The following is an 8,745-nucleotide window of genomic DNA, read 5'->3' as shown; positions in this document are numbered from 1 at the left end:
TGAGTTTGGTAACATTTATTTGCTTGTGCAACGTAACCCTGAAAAGTTAAATGCAGTTGTATCCAAAAATTCCAAATTGTCTGAAATCGCATTTTCAACGGAGAAAGCAACAAATCATTCATTTGCCGATTTCTGCACTTAACCTATATAGTAACCTTTGGAAAACAACTTTACGTTATGTATTTCAAGACTCTCAGTAGTTTGGTAACATTAATTTTTATTTAAGAAGTTAACACTCAACTGTTAAATGCAGATGTATCACAAACTTTCAAATTGTCTGAAATAGCATTTTGAACGGAGAAATCAGCAAATCATTCATTTTGTCGATTTCTACATTTAACCTATTTAGTAACTTGTGGAAAAGAACTTTATGTTATGTATTTCACAACGCTGAGTAGTTTGGTAACATTGATTTTATTTTAGATCTTAGCCCTGAACAGTTAAATGCAGATGTATCACAAAACTTGCATATTGTCTGAAAAGAGTTTAAAATGGAGAAAGCATCAATTCAACATTTACCAGTGTCTACACTTAACCTATGTAGTTACTTGTGGATAAAATCTTTATGTTTTGTATTTCATGATGCTGAGTAGTTTGGTAACATTTATTTGATTGTGGAACTTAACCCTGAAAAGTTAAATGCAGATGTATCACAAACCTTGCAAGTTGTCTGAAACAACGTTTTGAATGGAAAAATCATCAATTTTTCCTTTTGCCTGGTTTCTACACTTAACCTATGTAGTCACTTGTGGAAAACAACTTTATGTTTTGTATTTCATGATGCTGAGTAGTTTGGTAACATTTATTTGATTTTGGAACGTAACCCTGAACAGTTAAACGCAGATGTATCACCACCATTCCAAATTCTTAGAAATAGCCTTTTGGGAAGGAAAAAGCTTCAGTTCTTTCATTTGCCAGTTTCTACACTTAACCTATTTTGTATCTTGTGCAATACAACTTTATCTTATGTATGTCATGCCGATGAGTAGTTTGGTAACATTAATTTGATTGTACAACTTGACACTTAACAGTTAAACGCAGATATATCACAAACGTGAAAATTGACTACTACAGCGTTTTGAATGTAGAAAGCACCCATTCTTTCATTTGCCAGTTTTGACAGTTAACCTAAATATTGACTTGTTGAAAAGCAACATTATCCTATGTATTTCATGACGCAGAGTAGATTGGTATCATTTATTTGATTGTACAATTTAACCCTGAACAGTTAAATGCAGTTGTTTCACTAAAATTCCAAATTGTCTGAAAAAGCATTTTGAAATGATAGAGCATCAATTCTTTCATTTGCCACTATATACACTAAATCTATGTAGTCATTTGTCGAAAACAACTTTATCTTACGGGTTTCATGATGCTGAGTAGTTTGGTAACATTTATTTGATTGTGCAACTTAACCTCGAACAGTTAAATGCAAATGTATCAGAATACTTCCAAATTGTCTGAAACAGCGTTTTGAATGGAGAAAGCATCAATTCTTTCATTTGCCAGTTTCTTCACTTAACCTATGTTCTATCTTGTGGAAACCAACTTTATGTTATTGTTATCATGATGATGAGTAGTTTGGTAACATTTGTTTGTTGTGCAAATTAACCCTGAACAGCTAAATACAGTTGTATCACAAAAGTTCCAAATTGTCTCAAAGAGCTTTTTGAACGGAGAGACCAGCAATTCTTTCATTTGACAGTTTCGTCACTTCACCTTTGTAATAAGATGCGGAAAGAACTTTATCTTTTGTATTTCATGCTGCTGAATTGTTTGGTAACATTAATTTGAATGTGCAACTTAACCCTGAAAAGTTAAATGCAGATATATCACAAAAATCCAACGTATGAAAGAACGTTTTGAACGGAGAAAGCATCAATTCTTTCATTTGCCGATTTCTACACTTAACCTATTTAGTAACCTGTGGAAAACAACTTTATGTTATGTATTTCATGACGATGAGTAGTTTGGTAACATTAACTTGATTGTAGAACTTAAACCTGAACAGTTAATTGCAGATGTATCACAAACTTGCAAGGTGTTTGAAACAGCGTTTTGAATGGAGAACGCATCCATTCATTCATTTGCCAGTTTCTGCTCTTGACCTATGTAGCAACCTCTGGAAAACAGCATTTTCTTATGTAGTTCATGACGCTGAGTTGTTTGGTAACATTTATTTGCTTGTGCAACTTAACCCTGAAAAGTTAAATGCAGTTTTATCAAAAAATTCCAAATTGTCTGAAATAGCATTTTCAACGGAGAAAGCAGCAAACCATTCATTTGCAGATTTCTACATATAACCTACATGGTAACTTGTGGAAAGCAAGTTTATGTTATGTATTTCATGATGCTGAGTAGTTTGGCAAAATTTATTTGATTGTGCAACTTAACCCCGAAGAGTTAAATGCAAATGTATCAGGATACCTCCAAATTGTCTGAAACAGCGTTTTGAAAGACGAAAACTTCAATTCTTTTACTTGCCAGTTTCTACACTTAAACTAATTTGTATCTTGTGCAGTACAACTTTATGTTATGTATTTCATGCCGCTGAGTAGTTTGGTCACATTAATTTGATTGTACAACTTGACACTGAACAGTTAAACGCAGATGTATCACAAACGTGAAAATTGTCTGATACAGCGTTTTGAATGGAGAAAGCACCAATTATTTATTTGCCAGTTTCGACACTTAACCTAAATATTTACTTGTGGAAAACAACATTATCCTATATATTTCATGACGCAGAGTAGATTGGTATCATTTATTTGATTGTACAATTTAACCCTGAACAGTTAGATGCAGTTGTTTCACTAAAATTCCAAATTGTCTGAAAAAGCATTTTGAAATGATAAAGCATCAATTCTTTCATTTGCCACTATATACACTAAATCTATGTAGTCACTTGTGGAAAACAACTCTATGCTATGTATTTCATGACGCTCAGTAGTTTGGCAACTTTAATTTGATGGTAGAACTTAAGTCTGAGCAGTTAAATGCAGATGTATTACAAAAATTCCAAATTGTCTTAAACAGCGTTTTGAAAGGAAAAATCATCAATTCTTCAATTTGGCAGTTTCAACACTTCACCTATGTAGTAGCTTGATGAAAACTACTTTATGATATCTATTTCATGATGATGAGTATTTTGGAACCATTTATTTGATTGTGGAACTTAACCCTGAAACGTGAAATGAAGATGTATCACAAACCTTGCAAGTTGACTGAAACATCGTTTTGAATGGACAAATCATCCATTTGTTTCATTTGCCATTTTATACACTTAACCTATGTAGTCACTTGTGGAAAACATTTTTATGTTTTGTATTTCATGATGCTGAGCAGTTTGGTAACATTCATTGTATTGTCCAACTTAACCCTGAACAGTTAAACGCAGATGTATCACCACACTGCCAAATTCTCAGAAATAGCCTTTTTGGATGGAAAAAGCATCAGTTCTTTCATTTGCCAGTTTCTACACTTAACCTAAATATTTACTTGTGGAAAACAACATTATCCTATATATTTCATGACGCAGAGTAGATTGGTATCATTTATTTGATTATACAATTTAACCCTGAACAGTTAAATTCAGTTGTTTCACTAAAATTCCAAGTTGTCTGAAAAAGCATTTTGAAATGATAGAGCATCAATTCTTTCATTTGCCACTATATACACTAAATCTATGTAGTCATTTGTGGAAAACAACTTTATCTTACGGGTTACATGATGCTGAGTAGTTTGGTAACATTGATTTGATTGTGCAACTTAACCCCGAACAGTTAAATGCAAATGTATCAGAATACTTCCAAATTGTCTGAAACAGCGTTTTGAATGGAGAAAGCATCAATTCTTTCATTTGCCAGTTTCTACACTTAACCTAGGTAGTAACTTGTGGAAAACATTTTTATGTTTTGTATTTCATGATGCTGAGCAGTTTGGTAACATTTATTTGATTGTAGAACTTAACCCTGAACAGTTAAACGCAGATGTATCACCACACTGCCAAATTCTCAGAAATAGCCTTTTTGGATGGAAAAAGCATCATTTCTTTCATTTGCCAGTTTCTACACTTAACCTAAATATTTACTTGTGGAAAACAACATTATCCTATATATTTCATGACGCTGAGTAGTTTGGTAACATTAATTTGATTGTAGAACTTAAACCTGAACACTTAATTGCAGATGTATCACAAACGTGGAAGGTGTTTGAAACAGCGTTTTGAAAGGAGAACGCATCCATGCATTCATTTGCCAGTTTCTGCTCTTGATCTATGTAGCAACAACTGGATAACAACATTTCTTATGTAGTTCATGACGCTGCGTTGTTTTGTAACATTTATTTGATTGTGCAACTTAACCCTGAAAAGTTAAATGCAGTTGTATCGAAAAAGTCCAAATTGTCTGAAATCGCATTTTCAACGGAGAAAGCAGAAAATCATTCATTTGCCGATTTCTACACTTAACCTATTTAGTAACTTGTGGAAAACAACTTTATGTTATGTATTGCATGACGGTGAGTATTTTGGTCACATTAATTTGATTGTAGAACTTAAACCTGAACACAATTGCAGATCTATCACATAATTGCAAGGTGTTTGAAACAGCGTTTTGAATGGAGAACGCATCCACTCATTCATTTGCCAGTTTCTGCTCTTGACCTATGTGGCAACCTCTGGAAAACAACATTTTCTTATGTAGTTCATGACGCTGAGTTGTTTGGTAACATTTATTTGATTGTGTAACTTAACCCAAGAAAGTTAAATGCAGTTGTATCAAAAAAGTCCAAATAGTCTGAAATCGCATTTTCAACGGACAAAGCAGAAAATCATTCATTTGCCGATTTCTACCCTTAACCTATATAGTAACTTGTGGAAAACAACTTTATGTTATGTATTTCATGACGCGGAGTAGTTTGGTGACATTTAGTTGATTGTGCAACTTAACCCTGAAAAGTTAAATGCAGTTGTATCAAAAAAGTCCAAATTGTCTGAAATCGCATTTTCAACGGACAAAGCAGAAAATCATTCATTTGCCGATTTCTACACTTAACCTATATAGTAACTTGTGGAAAACAACTTTATGTTATGTATTTCATGACGCTGAGTAGTTTGGTAACATTAATTTGATTGTAGAACTTAAACCTGAACACTTAATTGCAGATCTATCACAAACTTGCAATGTGTTTGAAACAGCGTTTTGAATGGAGAACGCATCCATTCATTCATTTGCCAGTTTCTGCTCTTGACCTATGTAGCAACCTCTGGAAAACAACAGTTTCTTATGTAGTTCATGAGGCTGAGTTGTTTGGTAACATTTATTTGATTGTGCATCTTAACCCTGAAAAGTTAAATGCAGTTGTATCAAAAAAGTCCAAATTGTCGGAAATCGCATTTTCAACGGAGAAAGCAGGAAAACATTCATTTGCCTATTTCTACACTTCACCTATATAGTAACTGTGGAAAACAACTTTATGTTATGTATTTCATGACGCTGAGTAGTTTGGTAACATTTATTTGATTGTAGAACTTAAACCTGAACACTTAATTGCAGATCTATCACAAACTTGCAAGAAATTTGAAACAGCGTTTTGATTGGAGAAAGCATCCCTTCATTCATTTGCCAGTTTCTGCTCTTGACCTATGTAGCAACCTCTGGAAAACAACATTTTCTTATGTAGTTCATGACGCTGAGTTGTTTGGTAACATTTATTTGATTGTGTAACTTAACCCTGGAACGTTAAATGCAGTTGTATCAAAAAAGTCCAAATTGTCTGATATCGGATTTTCAACTGAGAAAGCAGGAAATCATTCATTTGCCGATTGCTGCACTTAACCTATTTATTAACTTGTGGAAAACAACTTTATGTTATGTATTTCTTGACGCTGAGTTGTTTGGTAACATTTACATAATTGTGCAAATTCACCCTGAAGAGCTAAATGCATTTGTTTCATTGAATTCCAAATTGTCTGAAAAAGTATTTTGAAATGATAGAGCATCAATTCTTTCATTTGCCATTATATACACTAAATCTATGTATTCTCTTGTGGAAAACAGCTTTATCTTATGGGTTTCATAATGCTGAGTAGTTTGGTAACATTGATTTGATTGTGCAACTTAACACCGAACATCAAAATGCAAATGTATCAGAATACTTCAACATTGGCTGAACCATCGTTTTGAATGGAGAAAGCATCAATTTTTTCATTTGCCAGTTTCTGCACTTAACCTATGCTCTATCTTGTAGGATACCATTTTATGTTATGTATATCATGACGATGAGCAGTTTGGTAACATTAATTTGATTGTACAACTTGATCCTGAACAGTGAAACGCAGATGTATCACAAACTTGCAAACTGACTGATACAGCGTTTTGAATGGGAAAAGCACCAATTCTTATATTTACCAGTTTCGACACAGAACTTCTCAAAACAACTTTAACTTATGTATTTCATGACGCTGAGTGGTTTTGGAACATTTATTTGATTGTGCAAATTCACCCAGAAGAGCTAAATACAGTTGTATCACAAAAGTTCCCAATTGTCTCAAAGAGCATTCTGAACGGAGAGACCAGCAATTCTTTCTTTTGACAGTTTCTACACTTCATCTTTGTAATAGGATCCGCAAAGAACTTTATCTTATCTGTTTCATGATGCTGAATTGTTTGGTAACATTAATTGGAATGTGCAACTTAACCCTCAAAAGTTAAATGCAGATATATCACAAAAATTCAACTTGTATGAAAAAGCGTTTTGAACGGAGAGAGCATCAATTCTTTCATTTGCCATTTCTACACTTAACCTATTGAGTAACTTGTGATAAACAACTTTATGTTATGTATTTCATGACGCTGAGTAGTTTGGTAACATTAATTTGATTGTAGAACTTAAACCTGAACACTTAATTGCAGATCTATCACAAACTTGCAAGATGTTTGAAACAGCGTTTTGAATGGAGAACGCATCCATTCATTCATTTGCCAGTTTCTGCTCTTGACCTACGTAGCAACCTCTGGAAAACTTCATTTTCTTATGTAGTTCATGACGCTGAGTTGTTTGGTAACATTTATTTGATCTGTGCAACTTAACCCTGAAAAGTTAAAATGCAGTTGTATCAAAAAAGTCCAAATTGTCTGAAATCGCATATTCAACGGAGAAAGCAGAAAGTCATTCATTTGCCGATTTCTACACTTAACCTATATAGTAACTTGTGGAAAACAACTTTATGTTATGTATTTCATGACGCTGAGTAGTTTGTTAACATTAATTTGATTGTTTAACATAAACCTGAACACTTAATTGCAGATCTATCACAAACTTGCAAGGTGTTTGAAACAGCGTTTTGAATGGAGAACGCATCCATTCATTCATTTGCCAGTTTCTGCTCTTGACCTATGTAGCAACCTCTGGAAAACAACATTTTCTTATGTAGTTCATGACGCTGAGTTGTTTGGTAACATTTATTTGATTGTGCAACTTAACCCTGAAAAGTTAAATGCAGTTGTATCAAAAAAGTCCAAATTGTCTGAAATCGCATTTTCAACAGAGAAAGCAGAAAATCATTCATTTGCCGATTTCTACACTTAACCTATATAGTAACTTGTGGAAAACAACTTTATGTTATGTATTTCATGACGCTGAGTAATTTGGTAACATTTATTTGATTGTATAATTTAACACTGAACAGTGAAATGCATTAGTTTCATTAAATTCCAAATTGTCTGAAAAAGCATTTGAAATGATAGAGCATCGATTCTTTCATTTGCCTCTATATACACTAAATCTATGTAGTCTCTTGTGGAAGCCAACTTTATCTTATGGGTTTCATGATGCTGAGTAGTTTGGTAACATTAATTTGATTGTAGAACTTAAACCTGAACAGTTAATTGCAGATGTATCACAAACTTGCAAGGTGTTTGAAACACTGTTTTGAAAGGAGAACGACAGCATTCATTCATTTGCCATTTTCTGCTCTTGACCTATGTAGCAACCTCTGGAAAACAGCATTTTCTTATGTAGTTCATGACGCTGAGTAGTTTGGTAACATTTATTTGCTTGTGCAACGTAACCCTGAAAAGTTAAATGCAGTTGTATCCAAAAATTCCAAATTGTCTGAAATCGCATTTTCAACGGAGAAAGCAGACAAATCATTCATTTGCCGGATTTCTACACTTAACCTATATAGTAACCTTGTGGAAAACAACTTTACTGTTATGTATTTCAAGACTCTCAGTAGTTTGGTAACATTAATTTTTATTTAAGAAGTTAACACTCAACTGTTAAATGCAGATGTATCACAAACTTTCAAAATTGTCTGAAATCGCATTTGAACGGATGAAATCAGCAAATCATTCATTTTGTCGATTTCTACATTAACCGTATTTAGTAACTTGTGGAAAAGAACTTTATGTTATGTATTTCACAACGCTGAGTAGTTTGGTAACATTGATTTATTTAGATCTTAGCCCTGAACAGTTAAATGCAGATGTATCACAAAAATTGCATATTGTCTGAAAAGAGTTTAAATGGAGAAAGCATCAATTCAACATTTGCCAGTGTCTACACTTAACCTATGTAGTTACTTGTGGATAAAATCTTTATGTTTTGTATTTCATGATGCTGAGTAGTTTGGTAACATTTATTTGATTGTGGAACTTAACCCTGAAAAGTTAAATGCAGATGTATCACAAACCTTGCAAGTTGTCTGAAACAACGTTTTGAATGGAAAAATCATCAATTTTT

This window comes from Pristis pectinata, chromosome 20, assembly GCF_009764475.1.
Source record: "Pristis pectinata isolate sPriPec2 chromosome 20, sPriPec2.1.pri, whole genome shotgun sequence".
NCBI classification, from domain to species: domain Eukaryota; kingdom Metazoa; phylum Chordata; class Chondrichthyes; order Rhinopristiformes; family Pristidae; genus Pristis; species Pristis pectinata.
The sequence above is the reverse complement of the archived record's forward strand: the minus strand, read 5'-3'. Positions refer to the sequence as shown.